Raw genomic sequence first — 23,735 nt, 5'->3', positions numbered from 1 at the left:
AATGCTTTAGTTCCTACACTGAAATGCAGGATCCCCTTGGTTGATTTTTTGCCTTAGAATGATTTGGCAGCAGAGAATGGGATGACATCAGCAAGCCAATCCCTAGCCGAGTAGAATGAAGTAGAATGAGTCACATTTCGTCTGTTTTCACTTGATTAAAATATTTTACATTTGTTGAGCTTGAAAAAAAAAGACAGAGGAAGCCAGGAAAGGAGAAAATTGAAAGTCCAAATATGGTTTGTTTCTGACTCACCAGAATTGCAGCATCATAGGAACTTTGACTTAGAGATATTAAAAAAAAAAAAAAAATTCTATTCAAGAAATAACTCTCCAAATCGCATAAAAGTGCTTTACAGTTTTCTTAAACTTTTAACTTAATACCAAACAGAAAAAACCCTATAAAAGGGTGATCTTCTTTAATACTTTTAAAATATAAAGATCTTGTTAGCTATAGAAAATGGGTAATATTTAAGTATCATCTGGTCTTTATAACTTATTTTGTACAGATTAGTAGAAACTGCTAGTTTTGATGGTTCAAATGTGTCTAAACATTTGCTTCTTTGGAACAGAGCAAGCAGGAAAAGCAGAGTAAAGGGGTGGGGGGCAGATTTGCTTGTTTACAGGGATTTGCCAAGTAATCTGCAAACAATCCATTTCCTGGCAAATGTCTGCTAACTAATTTGTCCATGACTCTTTTTTTACTCTAGTCGCTAATACTGACCTTCAGATCCCTTAACAACATGAGAGATTTATAATTAGGCAGAATTCACTTGGAAAAGAAATCCATTGCTGCTGACTTTAGGCAGTTATTTTTCTAAGAATGTGAATTATTGTAAGGCTCAAATAATATAAGTGAAAGAAGTCTTTAAATAATGAGGCACTGCAAAAACCTTAGTTATTTTTTGTTTAATAGATCAGAACATGTAGAAATCATCTATGAATTGGAATAACACTGTTTGGGGCCATTTCCCATTAAGAAAATGTACTGCTTTCTAAGATTTCATTGTTCTTCACCCTAAATTGACATTAATTAAATATTGTTCATCAGTAAAACTTACCAAGCTCTTTACCAACCAGTGGGTGGGTCTCTCCAGTTTTTTTTTTTTTATTGAAGTATAGTTAATTTACAATGTTGTGTTAATGGGTCTCTCTAAATATAACCAAAAACAACATAGAAAAAAATTGAGAAATTTATTCACTTAAAACTATATTATGTAAAAATAAATTCAGATGATAAATGTCACACTGTTAAAAATTATTATTATTGTTATGTGATAGACAAGAATTAAGATTTATATCTTAAGAAGAGTTCTTACATATTAAGAAAAAGGCAAAGACTCCAATAGAAAAATAGCAAAACTACAAACAGTCCATATAGAAAAGAAAAAATACAAACGGCCAATAATAAATACATACATAATAAAATAATTATCAGCTTACTAAAAATCAAGTAATAAAAACTTAAAAACAATGAGGAACCATTCTCACATTTCATATCAACAAAGATTAAAAATGAAAATACCCAGGGGGATTTGGGGAAGATGACAGAAGTAGAGACAGCAGAGTTTTTGGATATTCCAGAAAACCTATATAAGAATGGACAGAAGAGCTAGAGAGTAAAACCAAAAACCCATGGACAACATTTACAACAAAACTAGATGGCAATATACAAATGTGTGGGAACAAACCACCAATAGCCTCAAACCTGCAAGAGACGGGAAGCTGTGCAAGAGAAAATCAAGGGAGGCCAAGAGGACTTGACCAACAAGACAATCCCCAAACAACTGCCAACAAGTAATCACTGAAAACTCCAGTAACCCAATTTGAGATCAACTGCTTAGAGGAGGAGGTGGCACAGTGAGAGTGGTCCCTCCAGGTGGAGCAGTTTATTTTGTCATTGACATTGTTTAGAATTGCCAGTGGAGGCTGATAATATAAAGCCGACCAAGTTTCAGTAGCTCATTTTGTAAAATTCTCTATAGACAATGTGACCCTTTTGGATCAAGCCACTAATCTCTACTGGCTACTGTTAGATTCATTCAACAATTAACTAACTCATTCATTCATTCAGTATTCTTTTCTCTAGGAGTTAGGGGATGAGAATTCAAAGATGAGAAAACTAAATACCTGCTGCCTTGGGATCTCAAGATCTAGTATGTAAACAACACAACAAAAAGCTATAATGGGATTATAGTTACACTTTGCTACAGTAAAGATTATACTGTACATGTCACTAGGATAAATTAATCAGATTAAAAGTAGTCACATTAAAGAGCAGAGAGTTGGAATCTAAACAAATAATATACTATAATATGGTATAATATGTTAAGATCACAAATGTGGAGTCATGCAGCTCTAAATTCTAATTCTGAACACTTACTAGCTGTGTAAACTTGGGTAAATTATCTAGGCTTTCTCTGTCTCCATTTCTTCAAATAGGGAAAACAGTAATAATACTTCAGAGTGTTATTAAGGATTAAATAAATTCAGTAATACTCTGGGACCTTAGCATTGTCTCTGATACATTGTGTATACTGGAAAATGTACATTTTTATTACTATTGAATGGATCTAATGAAATCTAAATTAGCTGGAGGGAAAGGCATGGGCAGACACATGGATATTTCACTGATCAATGAGGACCAGCATGAAGAAATTGATGAAATTTACCTTGAAAGAGTGTAAAAAAGAAGAGAGGGGGGGAAACTGACAGCAAGCATCTATGTGACAATACTGCATTGGACCTGCTTGATATAATTAAATAATTCTTAAAAAAAAATTAACACCTGTTATTTAAGAATGAAGATTCATTAATTACAAATGATATTGAACAGCTCCATACAGTCTTTGCATTTATTTACTTCCTGAAATAAGAATGGCATCAGCATCCTGTTGTCCCACAAATACACCAATACTGGAAATCAGGAATTCCTTAAAGAGGACCATGTTGGTAATCAGTGTAAGAGCTGAGTAGATTTACCCTCCGGAACTCTAGGATGTGCCCTAGCAATTTGTGCACATAATCATATTTTTGTAAAATCTACAAAGATAAGCTATTTTAACTGTAGTCAGTTAAGATCACTTTCCATCCGACTTCCTCTTTGTCACACTTTCCCTCATGGTCCAGTAGTGTTGGAGAGGCCACAGTCATTTTGGGGATCCAATTAAGAAGCTGAGTTGGGGATACATTTATTTTTGACTTGGCGTGGTATATTTATGTGGTTCACAGTCCATTCCACATATAGTTAAGATACTGCTAGCAGGCCTAGTGTAGGGATAGCTTCCAGAAATACACCTACCCAGAGTACTGACTTGACCCAGCATCATAACACAAAGGTTCAAGACTAAAATTTATTTATTAACATGAACATATCCAATGTGTCTTGTAATGAAAATATATAGGTAGTGGAGAAAATACAAGATTTGAAATGTATGAAACCAGAAACTAGTCTGTGGAAAATTCTTCCAGTCAACAGCTGTGTGCAACTGAATGGGAGCATTAGGTTCTCACTGATGCCTAGTCAAAATATATATTGATAGAAGTTCTCTTCTGTCAGCAATGTTCGATGAGACAGTGCACACAATTGTAAATACACCATACATTCTTTTTGTTTTTCGGTGGGAAGCACATTAAATAGAATCATCAGTTACCCCTACTTATAGAACACAATTTGTAACAGTAGTAAAAACAGGAAGTACTTCAGGGTGTGAAAATGCTTGCTTTATGCATATCAGTGTATTGGATTATATTTTAGCATATCTGTTTTTGTTTTGTTTTGTTTTTGCGGTACGCGGGCCTCTCACTGCTGTGGCCTCTCCCGTTGCGGAGCACAGGCTCCGGATGCACAGGCTCAGCAGCCATGGCTCACGGGCCCAGCCACTCGGCGGCATGTGGGATCTTCCCAGACCGGGGCACGCACCCGTGTCCCCTGCATCGGCAGGCAGACTCTCAACCACTGCGCCACCAGGGAAGCCCAGCATATCTGTTTTATCTTATTCTGATAGTCTGGTGCTTTCAGAGCAAACAAAATGCAAAATTCCACCAATGCAGCAAAATTGCTTGAAAAAGCTAGTATTCCAATAACAAAACTACTGTGCACATATGCATCAGTCAGCATATAAAGTACAAATGCAAAGCTCAATATGAAAGTGCAGCCCTTTAAAAATGCATTTAAATTGCTCTTCTTTATGCCTTAATTTTAGGTTAGTTTTGTATATTTTTCATAATTATTAATCATACCAAAATTCAAATATAACATGAAAAAAGTATGCTAGTAGAAGCCAAAAACATTAACTTTAAAAAGTTTGGTTAAAACTGGGTTAAAAAAAAATTCTATATTTATGGCATTTGTCAATTTTTTATATTTAAATTTATTACTTCTTTGATTCTAAGTAAATACTAACACACATACCAAATTTTTATTTTTGATTTCATAGTCTTTTTCTTATAGAAGACCTCTCAAATTGAATAAGTTTCAGGACCCACAGAATCTGGAAGTACCCCTGTGTAAGGACAAAAACGAAATGGATGAATAATCACATTCATGATGACTTAGGTAGGAAAGTGGAAATTACTGTAAAACATTTGAATGACAGCACAGTTGCTCATGTCATGGTATTCAGAGCTATAAGTGAATCTGAAAAGTACGTAGTTTAAAGTTTTTATTATAAAGTATTTGAGATTTAGAAAAAGTAAGCAACTTGCTTGGTTACACAACTAGCAGGCACAAGAATGGGCTTGGAATCCAGGTTGAACTGCAACGTAAACCCCATGTTCCTGGGCCTGGAACACGCGGGGCTGTGGAGCCAGGGTCGACTTGGGGGCAGGGGAAAGCCTGCATTCTGCACGTGCGCAGATGGTCCCACTCGCAGAAGCATCCCGCACTTGGTTCGTTACTCTGCCGTCATCTTCTTGAAATTCTTAGTAAATTTTGAAAAAAGTGGTCCACATTTTCCTTTTGCGCTGGGCCCTGCAAATTACGTGGCCAGTTCTGTGTAGAACAAGTGTGGCCCGTTACAATGGCCCCCGTAGGGCTGAAACGGTAAACCTTTACTCTGCCTGGACGTCACTAGTCGTGGGCTGCCTCAAGAAGGACATGACCTAAGGTGAGGAGACTCTCTGCAGCTGAGACCCAACCCGAAGACGGGGACAGCTGGGCAATGAGACTTCCCAAGGGAGATCAGGGTATCACCTCCGTGACCACCACTGGAGCCATTTATTCCATGTTGTGTTAAGATCTTATCACAAGACTTTAAAGATAACTTTAGTTGCCCAATTTTCTCCTTCCTCATTGTAAGTATATAAAGATTCCAGAGGCTAAGTCATTTTCCAAAGTCACTTAATTTCTTAGTGAGAAAGTTTCTTAGTGAGACAACTCAAATTTGTTTGAAAATTATTCTTTCAAAATTATGTTAACTGTACTTTAACTTTAAAACTTTAACATTAATTCCGTGCATTCAAGAAAAAAGACAAGGACTAATTTTCTACAGGGGTTTTAATATGCCAACCACTCCCACAGTAGCCAGTACAAAGAGACAATTTGTCTTTTTAAGTCAAATTTCGCTCACATTCCAAATAGACTCTCAGAGAAGGACATATTTTAGGAAGATCTTGAGTTTAGGGGATTCTAGAAACAAACCAGTAATCTTGGTTACAAATCAGGAAATAAACCACTGGCAGCTATCGTATATAAAGTGAAAGACCCAATGCAAACAATATTTTGGCATACCAATGTTACTTCTGATGCTCTGGGGTAGGTAAGCGCAATCATAACCATGAGGATCATCACCCAGCCCTCCCCACTTCTCTTACCCTGCTCACTTTCTCCATAGCACTTATTTCTTTCTAACTTACTATTCACATTTGTTATTTTCATTGCCTGTCTCCTCCCTCTACAACATAAGCTCTATGAGGTCAGTGCTTTCTGTCAGTTTTGGTCACTATTGTATCCCCAGTATAAAGAAGAGTGGCTAACCGACAAGAGGTGCTCTAAAATAAGTTGTTGAATGAATGAATGATTAAGTCCATAGAAATTTATAGAATTGTGACTAAAAATATAAAGTCCCTAAATTCACATTTGCATAATTAGCAAAGGCCAAGTGCCGTTATACTATAGCTTAACAAAAATTAACATGGAGATGATAACGTAATAACTCATACCCTTGAACACCCCACGTTATGAAAATTACAGCATATACCCGTTTGAAGTTCAGCTTGTTTGTGAATGATTTAACTCTACTCAGGATCATGTTTTTGTTGCAATCTAAAGTGTATCTTAAATATCTGAGCAAAGTATGGAGAAGTTATTCTGATTTTTTTTTTTAAATAGAGTAAAACCTAGAGAATAGTATCATGTGCTAGTAATAAAACTTTGTTTCTGTTTTGCTGATCAGAATATGATTAAGATCTTATCTTTTGCTGAGACATAGGTGGGGGTGGAAGGGTGGGGGAGAGTGAAGAAAGAAATGCTAAAGAGAAAAAGATATAGTCAGGCTAACGTTAACACTGAAAGTACATATTTGGTATGAAGCTTATATCCAAACATTACAACCTCTTTATCAAAAGATATTTATTCAAGAAATGTAATTAGATAAGCTTACAATTAGGTAAAGAAAAAAAGAAGGCACATGAAAGTTAGACAGGAGCAGCTCTTGACTCTTGTAAACAGGGGCTTCCCGTTCTAATAGATCATGTTCTTAAGAAAAATTCATTTACTTTTTTCATCTTCTTCTCTCCTCATCTGCCCCTCTATGGCAGCAAGGGTGAAAAATAGTGTATGGCAATATTATGAAAGTTGGACTAGAATTTGGCAAACTAATAATGCTGGAAGCCCACTATAACTTCATTGTCTATAGAATAAAATTTTCTATAATGTGGATTTATTCAAGACTCAAAGGACATTTAGTTTTGAAATATGAACATGTTCATGAGACACTTACACCACACTCAGTACATTCTGAGTTATGGCCTTGAGACTTTGGAAAAGAATTTCTAGAGTATTAGTAGGATTGAGAATAAATAATGCTTAACTATTTCAGTTGATCCATGTAAATTACCTTCATTTTGTTGCCATTTAAATTTCCTCTTACTCTCAAATGGATTCTAACTAGTAGAATAAATTCAACTGAGTATGCTTTAGGGTTTGAGCCAGATGTCCACAAACATTAGTGTACATCAGAATCATCTGAGATGACTGATAAAAATGGAAATTCTTAGGCCCCTTCCCCAGAGATTCGTAAATAATAGGACTGGAGGTGTGGTCCACATACTAAGAAACATTGGAACAAACACCTGTGAATTCCAAGCTTTTGCTAGAGTTAGAAATAGTGTTAGAAACACTATTATATAGCAAAGATAAGGAACAGTTAATGGATAAAAATATTATTAAGTATGACTTTTCATAATATATCCTCTAATACTTCTAGGTAAATGAAGAATATTTCATACCTTCTACCAGTTGTATCCTCCTAACCAGGAAAAGTGCCAATTCAAGGTTGTTCTCCTACAAACTCAAAAGAAACATCTGCGTACTAATAAATGCCAGAACAAAAATGATTGGGTAATTTCCTTCTTAGTCTACCAAGCAGACTAATCCTCAGAGAACCTAGACTGGGCACTTGAAAAAGCACTTAAGGGCTTGACTCTGGGCCACTGGACTTTGGCCAAGGCAAATCTGTCTGCTTTCCTCCTCAGAAGAGGCAGTTGTGTTTGTAGTTTAGGAAAGGAAATCACTGATGCCCAGTAGAAAGCCTCCCAGAATTCCAAAAGTACAGTTCTGCTTCAGGCCGAATGCAGAACATCACTGAGCATATGAAAAACGGATCTCAGGACCAGAGTAAGTCAGCATTGGTCCTGAGAGCTACTTTACATGAGGTTGCTCTAGTCTCCTGCCCTGAGAAATCCTCACTCAACCAGCACAAGTATTCCCAGGATGTATGTCAGAATAGTTCATGGGTAACATTCAAGGACTATAATAAATAAATTCTAGATTTCAATCAAAAAGGACAAATATCTGGGTTTTCTCCAAGTCATCCCAGGTGAAAATGTGCTCCTGTAAGACAGTTCTGTACTATAATATCTTACTATCTTGTGTTCGTTAGAAAATAAAGTTCTCCAAATGACTTAGCACACAAGAAACCTTCCCCAAAAGAACTTCTAAACAAAGCCATCTCTAAAAAGGCATCTTTCTCATCCAAATTTAAAGTCTTTTCTTCATCCAGACTCTTTCACACACAAGATTGACTGCAACAAAACGGTATGTTTGAACAATATTTTACGTATAAAACCAGTCTGGACTACACTTGCCTAATCTATAGTCCCTTCCTGTTTTTCCAAATTCAGATTATTCTCTTCACTCGTGGGGTCTCTGTGAATACTAGACCAAGCTAGGCAGTCAGGTCAGAAATAAGCCCAGAAATCTAGAAAAAGCTAATAAGGTTGTACTGAAGGTATGTGTGTGTGTGTTCACCGAAAGACATGTATGAAAACAGCCATACCGGAGCTTATTCCTAATAGCCAAAAACCATTAGCCACCCAAATGTGTATCAACAACAGAATGGATAAATAAATTTATGGTTATAATTATACAGCAATGAGAATCAATGATCTATAATTATATGCAGTTAAGTGAAAACCTTACAAACATAACGTTGAGCAAAAGAAGTCAATATCATGTTGTTGGTACATACTCTGTATTTCTATTTCTGTAAAGTTCAAACTCAGGGAAAATTAATCTATAGTGTTCTAAATCAAAATAATGGTTAACTTGAGGGAGAAGGAGAAAAGAGATGGGTTGGATGTTGGCACAGAGGGGCCTTCTGGGTTGTTAAATGGTTTCATTTACTTATCTGGCTCCTGACTACATGGGTCTGTTCACTCTGAGAAAATTTATTGTGTGTATTGTACATAAAAGATATAACACTTTTCTATATGTACATTATACTTCAATAAAATGTTCATTTAAAAAATCCTATCATGTTGTGTAACCTCTGAGGAAAATAACATAAAAGTGGACTAAAGGAGATGAGAGGTAAGGGCAGGGAAGGGTTGTACCAGGGAAAGCTAGAAGAAAAAAGGAATAAGATGGAAGAAATATCTCAGAAAGTGACTGCCAGGCTTCTTAAGGGGGAAGGTATGGAAACTGAGGATAAAACCTAAACCAAAATGCTTTGAGAACACCAAAGATCAAGCCTCCAAAAACCGCCAAGCTAGTTTCTCCCTTAATAAGAAAACACATGTCAAAAATCAAATGCAACCAAGAAAAATAAATGGCATTGTCTTCCCTAATGATTTAAAAAAAATAGTGAGCTGCTTAGCTCATACCATGCAATCTCCCCAGAAATCAGTTGTCCTTTCAATTTAGATGAGATAGATAAAGCATAAAGAAGGAGAAAGATAAAATATAAAAGGGGAATCAATTTTTTTAAGGAAGAAAATATAACTTTGAAGCATGAGTTACTCTAAGCATAATACCATAATTTTTTCAACTTGAAAAATCAAAAACATCTCTATACCCAAAACCATAACTGGAAGTAAGATTTTAAGAAATTTGGGGAAATATCTGCAACTTATTTGAAAGGCAAAGAGTCAATATACATAATTTGCTAAGAATACTCACAAACCAATAAAAATGTTTTAACAGAAAAATAGACAAAGGACACCATCAGGCATGTCACAAAAGAATACAAGTAAATGAAAAATGAATCATTCTCAATGCGTATCAAAATAATTATAGCATTTTGCAATTATAAAATTGGCAGGGGCTTTTGTAAATATTAATAACCAGTGTTGGTACAATGCAGAGATATGATGGAGATATAAATATTAAAACCATCTTGGAGGACAGTCAATCAAACTGAATCAAAACACTGTATACTGTACATACCAAGTTCAAGCTTGACCCTCAGCAATCTTCAAAGAGAATCAGGAAGAGGTGGTTATGTATGAACAGTGATGACAGCGACTCTAGGATCCAGAAGCTTGTTGGGCTGTTCTTGGATATAACACCAATGAGGAAGCAGATGGCTGGGCTTTTAGGGACTTTTGATACATCAGGAGCTGGCTCATGAGGAGGCTAAAAATGAAGAAAAATATTCATGACAAACGGACCCAAAAGGACCAGCAGCAAAATGACAAAAAAACCTCTCCTATCTTGAAAATAGTCTCTAATATTATTTTAACCTAAATATCTCTTACCACATCTTAATTATCACAGTCAGACTCTCAAGGAAATCTGTATTCAAATTTGGCAAAACACTAGCTGTGTTCCCTTTGCACCATTTTCCTAAAGAATAAAGCTGCTGTGGTCCTTTTCTCCTATTTACAACAAAGAGAATATAATCAGTGTTTTAAAAATAATTTTTTAAACGAAAAAGATACTTTTCAACTATGAAAAATAAAAAGAATTAACTGTTTTAAAACAAAACCAAAGCAACAAAAACAAGCAAAAAGAATCCTTCACATATAATACATGTTCCAAGTTAGACACTGAGTTTTGGGGATATTCTGGGTTTTTAAAATTTCTATGTTGTTGTGTTGTTTTGTTTTTTCCTATTGTGTTTTACTTTTAGAGTAACCACTGAGTTAAGCTACATAAGTATGACAGTTACTGTGCACTGTCTCTGACTGCAGGGCACAGGTTCTGTAGTTAAACTGCTTGGGTTCAATTCCCAGCTCTTCTGCTAATAAGCTGCATAACTTTGGGCAATTTAAATTTTTTCTCTGTGCATCCATTTCCTCCTCTGTAAAATTAGGAAAATAATAGTAACATACCTGCAATGTTTTGTGAAAATTAAATATCGCTGCATAAACACTAAGGATAATTATTGAGGCAGTAAAAGTGCTACATAGTGTCTGTCATTACATTTATATCTCTTAGCTGTTTCCACTATTACAGATAAAAAGCATAGAGCATGATTTGTTGGTGATAACATTTCCAAGAACTTAAACCAGAAAAGCATATGTAAGTAACAAGAACTAGTACTAAACAGAGAAACGATAGAGGAGTGATGTCAGCAAGATGGTGGAATAGGATGCCCCAGACCCTTCTCCCTCCCACAGAAACACTGATTCAATAACACACGGACCAATTCCCTTTATGAGAAATCCAGACACAGTTAAGAGGTTCCTGTACCCCAGGTAAGCACAAAATCGGCCACACTGAAGCCAGTAAGAAAAGTCATGGCACTCTCTTTCCATAATCCCTCTCCCTGGCACAGCACCACACAATTGGGAGGAAACTCCCATCTCCTGGCTTTTCCCTGGGAAAGAAAACAGAAGACTAGACCACACATCTAACATTCTGACTTTTCAGAGGGGCTTCCATGGGATTGGCTTCTGCCTCACCTGTCATGGAGTGTTAATGGAACCCCAGCTACTCTAGGCGGGCCACTGGGAACGAAAAAGCTGGGTGGCACATTGATGCTCCAGAGGACCCACAGTACAGCAGACAGAGGCGAATACAGCTCAGCAGCCTCTCTCTCTGGAGGAAGAGAAGAGTGGAGCATGTGATCAATTTTCCAGCTTTTTGAGAGCCGCCCAAGGCACTGGTTTCTGCATAGCCCAACTCAGGGCTCTGACAGGACCCAGCATACTATGGATGACACTATAATAGAAAACTACAAGCCAATATTCCTGATGTATAGATACATAACTCCTCCACAAAATACTAGCCAACCAAATTCAATAGCACATGAAAAGAATCATTCACTATTATTAAGTAGAATTTATCCTAGGGATGCCAGGATGGTTCGGTATATATTTTTATACATTATCAATTGCTATGGTACACCATATTAACAGAACACAGGGTAAAAATCACATGATCATCTAATAGATGCAGAAAAAGCATCCGACAAAATTCAACACCATTTCAAGGTAAAAACACTCCATAAACTAGGAATAGAAGGAAATTACCTCAACATAAAAAAGACCAAATATGAAAAGCCCACAGCTAACATCATACTCAGTGGTTGAATACTGAAAGCTTTTCCTCTATGATCAGGAACAAATCAAGGTTGTCTACTCTTGCCAGTTGCATTCAACAAAATACTGGAAGTCCTAGCCAGAGAAATTACGAAAGAAAAAGAATAGGCATCCAAATTGGAAAGAAAGATTTAAACTGTCTCTGTACACAGATGATAAGTAGAAAACACTAAAGATTCCATTAAAAAACTGTTAGAACTAATAAACGAATTCAACAAAGAAGGAGGATACAAAATCAACATACAAAAATCATCTGTATTTCTCTGCATTAACAACTAATAATCTGAAAAGGAAATTTAAAAAATAAACCCATTTACAATAGCATCCACAAGAATAAAATACTTAGAAATAAACCAAGAAAGCAAAAGCTTGTACAATGAAAACTATAAAACTTTGCTGAAATAAATCAGTAGGATGCAAATACATGGAAACACATCTGTGTTCATAGACTGGAAGACTTAATATTGTTTAAATGTCCATATTACTCAAAGTGATCTACAGGTTCAATGTAATTAATCTCTTTCAAAAACTCAATGATCCTTTATTGCAAAAATAGAAAAAATAAACCTAAAATTTATGGGGAGCCACAAAGGACCCCAATAGCCAAAACAACGTTGAAAAAGAACAAAACTGGAGTCCTTACACTTCCAACAGGATAGTAATCTTTAAAGTATTCACTAATTTAAGATGAACTCTTGCCTGTACAGTGCAGGGGTGCATACTGTCAGTGTTTTATGGCATTACCCTTCTTCTTTCTGAGCTACTCTAGCCAATCAGTGCCTCTTGTGATTGGCTTATCTGGGTTTTACTCCAGTCTTGTAGTCATCCAGTGTCTTTAAGATAGCTTTATAGATCTCTTTTCTGAAACATTATGTGTTGTTTCCATAATATGACTCTCAGAGGATATCTTAATTTATTTCCCAGTTCTCAGAGGAAGCTACTTGAGGTAACTCTCAAAAGCAGTCAATATACGATATAACACATTAATATTATTAACATGTAATGGAAAATTAATGGATCAATTAATCAGTCAATAAATCTGTGGAGGGAAAATCTAAGCCATAAAACTATACTCAGAAGTACACATCATGAACAGAACCACGTTCATAACATTTTGCCTTTTCTATGCATTGGTATTTGCTCCCTCAAATTGGACTTCAAATCATACAGTTTTATCATTAAAATCAAATAGCTTGCCACTCAGATAGGAAGATCCATCAATCCCCCATTGTATGTTACTAATATTAATGTTTTGTAGAATTTGCATTTTCATTCTTCAGTTTTCTACAGGGTTCAGTGGTGCCCTATTTTCTTCCACATCAAATATAATCATCAACTTTCCTCACCATATATCCTCATTATTCTCTGAAATACAACACAGCTTTTGAAACTGAAGCTTAGAGAGGTGTGTTGTCTTGCCGAAGGTTAAACAGCTAGTAATCAGTAGATCCAGGATTCAAATACAGCTCCAGCCAACACCAAGACCTTCTTTTCACTGTATATAATATGCCTCACAAACAAACATGCCCTAGGGGATCCTACTTCACTGTGTTCATTCTTGACTGAAAACCCATCTGTTCAAATTTCACCCATCCTTTATGGTCCAACTCAAACTTTGCTGCCTTTCTTTCAAAGATACATATTTTTTTGTGAGAAACATCATTACTATAATGCTGAAAAATGTTAAACTGCAATATAATATTAACTTTAAAATATGCTTTCAAACATAAAATACAAAGTGGAAAATTTGATAACTCAATGGAACAGGTTGAACTTGATGATGAGAGGAAGGGACAATGGATAAGGGAAGGGGGCTGCAGAGAGGAACCTATCAGTTGATCCTGGAGATTCTGGGAAAGTGGGACACAGATGTCTCAGTTCCCAGCAGCTTCCAGAGGAAGTAGGATGGAGCAGCCTGACCAGTCCAAGTCCTCCAATCTTATACTCATGGAGACAGAGCGCCAAATGGAGACACCAGAATAGATCAGCCAAGGAAAATAAGTGAATAATATGAGCTTGCCTTATGTATTTTGATGGGTTGGTTAGAAGGGCAGATAATAGAAACACAGTGAGCCCCTGAATGGATCAGGAAAATGTCACCACTCAGGGAGAGAAAGGTAAAGAAAAAAGCAGCATAGGAATGCTGCAGCCAAGTGAGTGGTAATCAATCCTTTTCTATTTGGTAAGAGGAATAGAGGGCAGAAGAATATTAGAAGTTTAGAGGAAGGAGAAGAAAGTGAGGTGGATATGTCAGAGAATTAACACAGCCTTTTCTGAAGGGCCAGATTTATCTTCATTGGTTTGGAGGGAGAAAAAAGAAAGACGGGTAAGGAAGATAAAAAGGAAAGAGAGGGGAGGAAAACAAAACAAAGGTGAAGGAAGGAAGGAAGTGGGGAGGGGGGAGGAGGGAGGCATAAGAAGGTATTTATCTTGCAATTTTTCATATGTTCTAACATTGAACTGTAGGATTCATGACAATACTGCTTCTCATAACTTACAAAAATTCCAGGTTTCTTGAGAACTGTGTTCATGCTTTTTTTCTCTATTCAAATAATTCAGCAGACCACAATAGAGCCACAAAGAAGCAATATTTTATAAAGGGTGTTACTTCCTTGCTATTACCCACTCCATACACAGAAACTTCATTGTGACAGATAAAATCTATACCTGGAAGAGGTGCTTTAAATCAAAACTCAGATGGATTATTTAAGATGATGAAGCTCAAACTATGGTATGCTTACTATATGTGTTTTATTCTAAGGTTAATTTAGGAATGCTTAATTTTTTTTAAAAACTAAAAAATGTATAGTTGGGAATCAATATGAACTTTTTCTTTCTCCTCACCAATTAAGACAGGTTCAACTCCTAGCCAAGGCAGAGTTTTCTCTTAGGACATCTAAGGAGAATGCCTATTCCTCGGCTTCCCAAGAAGCTCCTCTGTGTGCACCACTCTGTCTAGTGCAATATGGGCCTTGTGGAATGTCAACTCTGCCACTGGACTAGAGTTTTTAGTCTCGGACATTCTTTAAGACATTTCTCAATCTTAAATATTTATGAGTTGATCTATTTCAATATTAGCTTTCTCTAAAAATCTAATGTCCCAAAGATTTATGCATTTTTCCCAATTTCTCTAGAGATGTATTCTTTTTCTCGGATTATTCTTTCCTTCCTTCCATTGGATATATTTTAATCTTTCATATCTTAACTGTAATATGGTAAAGGAATATTTTTAGAAACAATTTTGCTAGGAAGAATAGTTCACCATATGATAGAGTCAAAGTTGAAACTGTATTTTCCCTATTGATGACATTACAACTTATGTTTAGTATATTTCCTTTTGCTGGAGAAACGTATGCCATGTACTATTGAACTATTTCATAGCTAATATTGTGGAAACCACAAAAGCACTTAGCTTAACAATGAAAACAAATTAGACTTCAATGAGTAGAATTCTGTTGATACTGCTGATTTTACTTATGGATCATTGCAAATACTTATGATAATATATTTGGTTATTTTAAACAGAATACATCATTTTATTTCCGAAAGAAATTTTTAATCTTTCTAAACAAAAAGCATATCATTTGAAACTTTCCAATCATTCATAAATACCTGAAAAATCCATTTCTAATCCAGAAATATAATCCAAATTATACCAGGTCACGTGTTAGTTAATTACACATTAGTTCTAGTTTGGTATCTTTGATTCATGTAATCATTTATTGAAAGACCTGTCCCAGCTATGTCAGAGCTGAGACTGGAAACTGTAGCAAATGGAAGCAGGTGATATCCCCGATAGCACTTAGCTACATGCTTTGGCTACAAGAAGCTAAGGAACCACATAGAAAGGAAACTGAAGCTGCCCACATTTGGGCTTTAGTTATATACAGACACATGATAGACTGCAGTATGGGGATGTGGTAAAATGTAACCAAAGCCAAATAACAGGCCGATAGAGAACAAGGCTAGTCTTAGAGAAAAATCAGCATAAATGGTAAATAATTTTGTACAATGTACCAGATTTAGCAAAACATCTCCTTGGTGAGAGAGACTGATGGCTGAAGATAAAACCTTAAGCAATGTTTGAATGCAACAGCCTTAAGCAATGTTTGAATTCAACAGATCCAGCCTTCTGGACTGGAGAGGGCTGCTTGTGATCCTTGAGAAAGAGAAAACTATGGCGCAAACCTAAAACAATTCAATTGCTTCTTCCTTTTTTTTTTCTTTTGAGCTCTTGAATGTCTGAACACACATTTAATTCTTCTTTTTTTTTTTGGCTGTGTTGGATCTTCGTTGCTGCGCACAGGCTTTCTCTAGATGCAGAGAGCGGGGGCTACTCTTTGTTGTGGTATGAGGGCTTCTCCCTGTGGTGGCTTCTCTTGTTGAGGACCAGAGGCTCTAGGCGCGCGGGCTTCAGTAGTTGTGGCTCGCGGGCTCTAGAGCACAGGCTCAGTAGCTGTGGCTCATGGGCTTAGGTGCTCCGCGGCATGTGGAATCTTCCCGGACCAGGGCTCGAACCCGTGTCTCCTGCATTGGCAGGTGGATTCTTAACCACTGCACCACAAGGGAAGTCTCTCAATTGCTTCTTAACTGAAGAAGAAAGCAATTCATCAAATCAATTCTTCTGAGGAGTAATAACTTCTCCTCCACTTCCAAACAAAACAAAAAAGCAAGACTGGGATGGAGGAAATGTTTCTCTGCCAGTTAGATAAAAGATCAACCTCAATCCAAGACAGGTAGAATAGTGAAGAGATCCAAGCACAGTAGCAGAGAAGCAGTCTTTGCACCCTAACAAGAGGCCTATGCAGGTTGTGGCTCCTGTGCAAATGGGCCAAGGAATGCTGACAGCATCACAGATGGTGAAAGAAGCATCAAAGTGAAGAGCAGAGTGATGGACAACAGTCCAGAGAGATGGCAGGTACAAAAGTAGAGGTGCAGGACTGTGGAATGAATTAAAGAAGAGATAAGAAATGAACCTTCTCTGAGAAATCCCAAACAGCCAAAAAAAAAAAAAAGAGAAAAAATATTTGGCAGCTGATGGCTCTTTACCTAACAGTCTTATTTAGTGCCCACAAACCAGTGTGTAATTTTGCATATTAATATATGAATATGTTAATAGGAGCTATGTACCCCATCCTCTCTCCCCAAAAGAAGCTCTGTGGTTAAATAGGATTGTGAAACAAGCACCTATAACCCCTATTCAAGATTCACAATACATATTAGAGTCAGAAAATTCCACAGTACAATTTATCTGCCCAAAAGATGCTGTTTTCGCAACATACTTACTGTCACACTGAGGATTACATGACATATCGGTTAAGGAATCCTAGTTTGAAAGTTTTAAGTTTTAAAATGCAAGTAACCCAATGCATGGAACAATGATAGGTTCTGAAAATATATTTGATGAATATTCAAAACCTTTAAAATCAATACATATTCTAATTTTTCTAGGAGTAAAAATAATTGTTATAATTTACTTGGAAATATTTTACTCCCAAAATTGTTTAAGCTGCACTTTTAAAAACAACATTTTTTAGCTAGTTCTTACTATTTGAGCTCCAAAATATCAGAAAAAGGGAATGTATGTATTCAATCTACAAAATGTCATAATTTCTAACCTAATAGCATTTTTAAGTTTTGGTTTTATCAATGTCACAAATTAGTAGTTTTCATTCTCAAGATATAGCTGTGTATGCCATAATTTATATTTGTACAACGAAGTCTGACATTTCAGAGAAGTTTCCCTTATCTACAGCTATTTCAATGTTTTAAAAAATTGGAGAAGAAACAGATGTTAAATGGTGAAATATATTCTAAACTATTTCAAAAATATTTGGCAGCAAGTGCTGGAGCATTAGTAGAAGAACAGCTCTGTATAAATGGCCAGTTTATTTTGCATGTACTTTTCTTGAAAGAAAAATAATTTTAAAAGAGACAAAGGAGAATTATTGATGTGTATTATATAAACATTTATTAATATGGAAAAAAGCTTTTAGTATTATATTTCATGATTTTGAGTCTCTATAAAACTCTATATACATACTCATAAATATAATATATTTAAAATTTTTCAAGTTCCTTCTGCTTATTACAACCTGTGATTTTTTTTTTAATTAGCCCTGATGATTTTACCCTTCCTTCCTACCTTTTAATTTCTACTACAGCTTTTAAACTAATCCTTGCTCAAAAAATAGACTAATCCAATATTGCTCTACATTAATTTCTGAAAGATTCTTGTGGTCGAGTAATAACTCAAGCTTCTGGGCATATCTGGTCATTTTGTGTAATATGTTCATTTTACTCTTGGTCATCAAGCTATGTTTCTACATCACTAAATAGCTTTAAACTATCTTTAATGCTATTTTAGTGGATAGACTAAAAGATGATTCCACTAAAAAGAAGGTTGTTATAATATTTCAAAGAATTTGGGGCAAAAAAGCATTAGTTGGCTTAACTCAAAGTTTTTTAATGAATTTTTTCTTAACCATTTGTCCCAGGGATAGCCAACTCTGTAGTTTTCTTTGGCATGCCAAGAACAATTTTATTAAAACAAACTTTCAGGGAATGAAGCTAGCAATATATAGGATAAGCATATACTATCCCAGATTATTTTTCCTTTTGCTAAAATTCTCTAATATGGCTGCTGAAATTGATATCGTTTTACCACTAGTTGCAATCATTTACCAAAATAGCCAAAATTCAGAGATTGTCTATATTTCACATCAAAAGAAGGTAGCAATTTTAAAGTTCAATTAATGAACCTGTCGTTAATGCAAAGCTTAAATGCTTTTCCAGTTGGCCTTGAAGTTTAACGTTGTGTATGATGTGGCCAAACTCCAGCAACTGACTAATTTATGAATAAGCAGTAGACTGGTTACAGTTTCCCATGGTAATTCAAGATGCAAAGTTTCTTTATTCAAAAATAATCCAGAACTCATTAGACAATTTTAGCATACTTGAAGTACAAATAAATTATCTTTGTCTTTATCCCAGCATTCCAAATTTAGGTTTATAAGTAGTCCTTTTATCTGTGATCCCCCTGATTGGATACTCCTGCTTAATAATTTAATTAAAAATAAAAAAATTCAAATAACAAAGACATCACTCAATCACTAGCTGTCAGCTGGATTAAGGCCATTGTAGCTACCTTTATATCATCATGTACATGAGTATGGTTGTAAAAGTAGAGGAAAGAACAGCATGTTTCACTTCTGGCCTGCAGCCAAGCCACATCTTCCAATGAAAATATATACTATATGAAAAGAATGAACAATATTCAAGATACTTAGGGTGCTAGGGAACAGGAACACATAGCAGCAGCAGCTCCCACTTACATATAGGGAGCTCTCACTGTGCAGAGTACATATCCTAGAGCTTTGGCCATGTTAACTCATATAATTCACACAGCAAACCTATGAAGTTGGTACTATATTACCCCATTTTACAGATGAGGACTAAAATACAGAGAGATTAAGTAACATGCTAAGATCATACAGTTGGTAAAAGGAGGAGCTGTGATTAATATCCAGACAATTTGACTTCATAACCCACACTCCAAACCAAGTTGATGAAGCTTACTCAGGCTATTCTGCAATTTTAGAGATTGATATTTTAGCCAACTGCCCCAAAGTTTTTGTCCAAACAATTTAGAGTCACTTTAGCTAGAAGCTTCAATAGAGTGGCTAAACTTGCGGATATGATTTCCTGCAAACTTCTTCCCTCCCCTACTTGTAGAGCACTCCTATTTTCTCTACTTTTCTCCTTCATTGAAAGAATAAATATCCCTCTTACTTTCCAAGACTAACTAAAGGTTCCACTTTAGCACTTAATTCCATCCCCTACCTTTTTAGGGGTAAAACCATACCCTTTTAAAGACCATGACGCGTAACTGTCCTCACACTGCTGCACAGCATTTTTTCCTCCACTCAAGACTATAACATATTCACATCTCTACTTCCTTTGATAAAATAAATCTTCCCTCAACCCCTCTAGAGCTACTATCCCATCTTCACTCCTTTACCTCATGCAATTTTTATTTTAACTAAGGAAAGGTGGCTAAAGCAGGGCCAAATTAGTCACCATGATTTAGTCAGAGGCCAAAAAGAAATCACAATGCAAATTATTCAACTGCTTTGATATAAAGAGATCAAGACGTGGAGCCAGAAATCTACTCTGCTTAATGGTGTGAATTATGGACATCAGTCACCTGCAAAATATGGACAATGATACCTACCCCCATTATGCTCTTGGGAGAATTACATGTGACCAAGTGTGAGAAAACCCCTCAAACTCATCTTGGAACACAATAAATAATTAGGAAATATTTGTTGAATAAGAATTATAAGTAATAATTAAGTGAAAATTATTTATATTAAAAAACAAGGAATGAGATCAGAATGGATAAAAAGGAGAGAGCACTTGTATGTGAGGGAGAGAGACAGAGGTCAAAATGGAGAAAGAATGAACAAGATTGTGTAAGCACTAATCCCCAGAAGGTGCTTTGGAATTCATTCATTCAGCAAATATTTATAGAGCACATACTATGTTCCAGGCGGGGTTCTTGGCACCTGGGATTCATCAATAAACTAAGCAAAGAGAGTCTCTCTACGTCTGCTTTTGTCTACTCCAACAAATTAATCCTACTAAAGAACCACCACGTTATTTCATTGTTTGAAAGTCTTCAGCAGAACTTCATTGGCTACTTAATAAATTCCAAACCCCTTAGCCTGTCTTTCAATGTCTTTTATTAATTTTTTTAAACTCCAATCTATTTCTTACTATTTCAGCTTTTCCCCTACATGTACTCTCAGGAGGCATAAAAATAAGATTTTAAAGGGACTCTAGAGCTCTTCTAGAGTTTTGAAATTGAAGCATATTTGAGTGTAGCTGGGACATCTAAGAGACTTGAGGAGAGGGTGGAGTTGCAGAAGATGGGGTTGTGAAAGAAAACTGGACTAGAGCCAGATTATAAAGGACATTATAAGCCACGCTAAGAAGTTTGAGTTTGTTCTTAAAGGCAACTGGACACTGTTTTAACAAAGGAGTGACATGATCAGATCTGTGTTTTCCAAAGGTAATTCTGGAGGCCGTGGTAGAGTAAATTAGAAGAGGAGATGTCTAGTGGCATGGAAGGCAGCCAAGAGTATTGCAATAATAATGAGAGGCGGTGTTAGCTAAATTATACAGTGGAGCTGATGGAGTGAAGGATTAAAGAAACATTTCATAGTTATTATCAATGAGGTCAGGGGTAAGGTGGCAGAATGATTTAATGGTTATGTGGCTCTGGAGTCAGACTGCCCTTGTCTGAACCCTGTCTTCCACACCTCTTAGACACATGACTTATGTCAAGTTAACACTGAGATTCATTTTTCTCATCTGTAGGGTAGAGATAACCAAAGTATCTATCTCCACAGATGCTGTGAAAATTAAAGTCAATAATTCACACCAATTTCTTGGCACCATACCTGGCTTATTAAGGGCTCTATAAATTGTATCCCTAGAATGTAGCAATGCATCATTCAGCATTTAGGTCTCCCTCTCAGCTTTCTGTCTTCAAATTTGTTAAATTTTCCTCATATTCCCTACATAATGCATTTTTATCTCTATTGGATCATTCTTCATGCCATCTCTTTCACTCTGGCTTCCATCTACCAAAATCCAACTTAATGCCAGAGTCTATGGTTTAATCATCTTTGAATCCCCAGCACTTAAGTTAATTAGGCTGGAATTAAATTTGTTCAAAGTTCTCTGAAAACCTCTCCCAACATGATTTTTCCAGCCCCTGAACTTTCATAGTACTTTATATCATCCTTGACTCTTACCACACACAGCCTTGCATTTGAGGACTTGATGTAAGTAACTAATCTCCCCTCATTGCTCCACGAGTCATTTCCCCACTCCAACTTTTCTGGGGCTCTACACATGATCAGATTGGTGTCTTAGTCCAATGCATAACTATTTAATGATTTTCTCATTCACTCAATGACAAATAATTCCAAGGAAGCCACCAACTAGATTATAAACTCATTATTGCCATAAACTGACTGTCTTTGTAGTCAATACTTACATTTAATGTTTCATTATCTTGGAACCTGTTGCTGGAGAAGTGCTAGAAGGTGCTCATTAAGTAGTCTTGAGTTCACAAGATTTGATCTTCTGTTGACCGTCCTTGGGTATTTCATGATTCTCACACAATCTTTCCAAAAAGTAAAACTCAAGTCTTCTCAATTAGGATAATTTTAACTTTTAGGCACATGCTCTGCTATAATTTAACAGAAATGATTGTTGTTTGTCCAGCTTGGGTCACATTACATTTCATTGTGTGGGCAGGCATCTGAATGTTTCACAAACAGCAGTTATAAGGGGTGTAAATATTGGTTGGCTTATACTTAGTTTAGAAACTCAAGGCTGCTATGGCCAGTGATCTAAACCAGCATCACTAAAAGTCTTGGGCAGGGCTTTCAAATGTCTTGGGAAGGCAGTCAGCGTAACACATGTGCCATCCACATTTCCAAGTCTGGAGATATGAGCAAAAAGGAAATCTGCCTGAGCATGCTCAGGGCAGACAGTATACCCAGGCCACTTCTCCTGTCCTCTGGTGTTGTGCTCCCACCTGGGGCCTTGAGAGCACTCCCACACTGCCTGCTGCCATTCCAGGCCCTGCGGCACAGAACTACCCCTGACATTACACCAGAATCAGGCTGCCTCTGCTTGTCACCAGAAGCCAAGAGACAGTATTCTACTGCATTCGAACCAAATGCTGCTGAGGGATGCCAGGAAAAATGTGAAACTGGAGCCAATTTGGGAAGTAAACCAACTCACAGATTCTTGCTCAACCTAGCAACAAAACCCCTATCATTTGAAAGCATCAGTACACACTCCTTTCGTTCCAAAGACACCATAATAACTCTGTATCTTACAGACTTTATGCTGCTACCTGCAAATAGTTGTTATGCTTATTCATCAAATGCAAAAAGAAAGTAGCCGCATACTGCATCCTATGTCTTTTCCCAAGGGATAGCCCTAAGATTGTAAAGGACAAAAGTGATGCATCACTCCCATTTCCACCAATCAGAAAACAACCTAGTCAGGTTCTTTCCCATGTATTAGAAGCATATGCTTCTGATCCAAACACTTTGGTTGGTAGGAGTCAAAGAATCAAAACATAAATTCCAAATGTTGATTAAGAGAATATGCAATGAAGTTAAACAGTTAAAATCCAAATATTAAAATTCTAGTTCAAATACATATTTCATACAAGTCAAAAATTTGCATTCCCCAATTAATTATTAAAACAGTCAAATTTGTGTAGTCATTTAACATTCTTTCCAGTGTGCAATAAAATTTATAGGATAATTTTAATGCCATCTGTAATTTTACTTTTCTCCATCTAAATGGACACCTTCTTTTCCCCAACTTCAATCCCAAAATCTCTTTGACGCTGGAATTCTGTTCTGAAACCCACTATTATTTGGATAAGTGTTTGAAAAATGCCAATATTTTCACAAAACAAACCAAATTTATATTGCCCATGATATAACTATTTGTACATAAAAAGTGTCACTGCCGGGCTTCCCCAGTGGCGCAGTGGTTAAGAATCTGCCTGCCAATGCAGGGGTCATGGGTCCGAGCCCTGGTCTGGGAAGATCCCACATGCTGCGGAGCAACTAAGCCCATGCGCCACAACTACTGAGCCTGAGCTCTAGAGCCTACGAGCCACAACGACTGAACCCACATGCCACAACTACTGAAGC

At 36.4% G+C, this 23,735-nt stretch overlaps 1 protein-coding gene across 1 annotated transcript in view; it reads right to left on the bottom strand.

Annotated features, from left to right (window-relative positions):
- The window catches only part of COL5A2 (collagen type V alpha 2 chain), a 366,641-nt gene that overhangs the window by 171,770 nt on the left and 171,136 nt on the right, over positions 1–23,735 (bottom strand). The window contains exon 3 of the mRNA XM_029225091.1: positions 9,884–10,072. The gene's annotated coding sequence lies outside the window, so the exon portion shown is untranslated. The remainder of the gene's footprint in view (positions 1–9,883; positions 10,073–23,735) is intronic.

Source organism: Monodon monoceros, unplaced genomic scaffold (genome assembly GCF_005190385.1).
Source record: "Monodon monoceros isolate NGI ecotype Baffin Bay Population unplaced genomic scaffold, NGI_Narwhal_1 Super_Scaffold_16, whole genome shotgun sequence".
NCBI lineage: Eukaryota > Metazoa > Chordata > Mammalia > Artiodactyla > Monodontidae > Monodon > Monodon monoceros.
The sequence above is the reverse complement of the archived record's forward strand: the minus strand, read 5'-3'. Positions and strand labels throughout refer to the sequence as shown.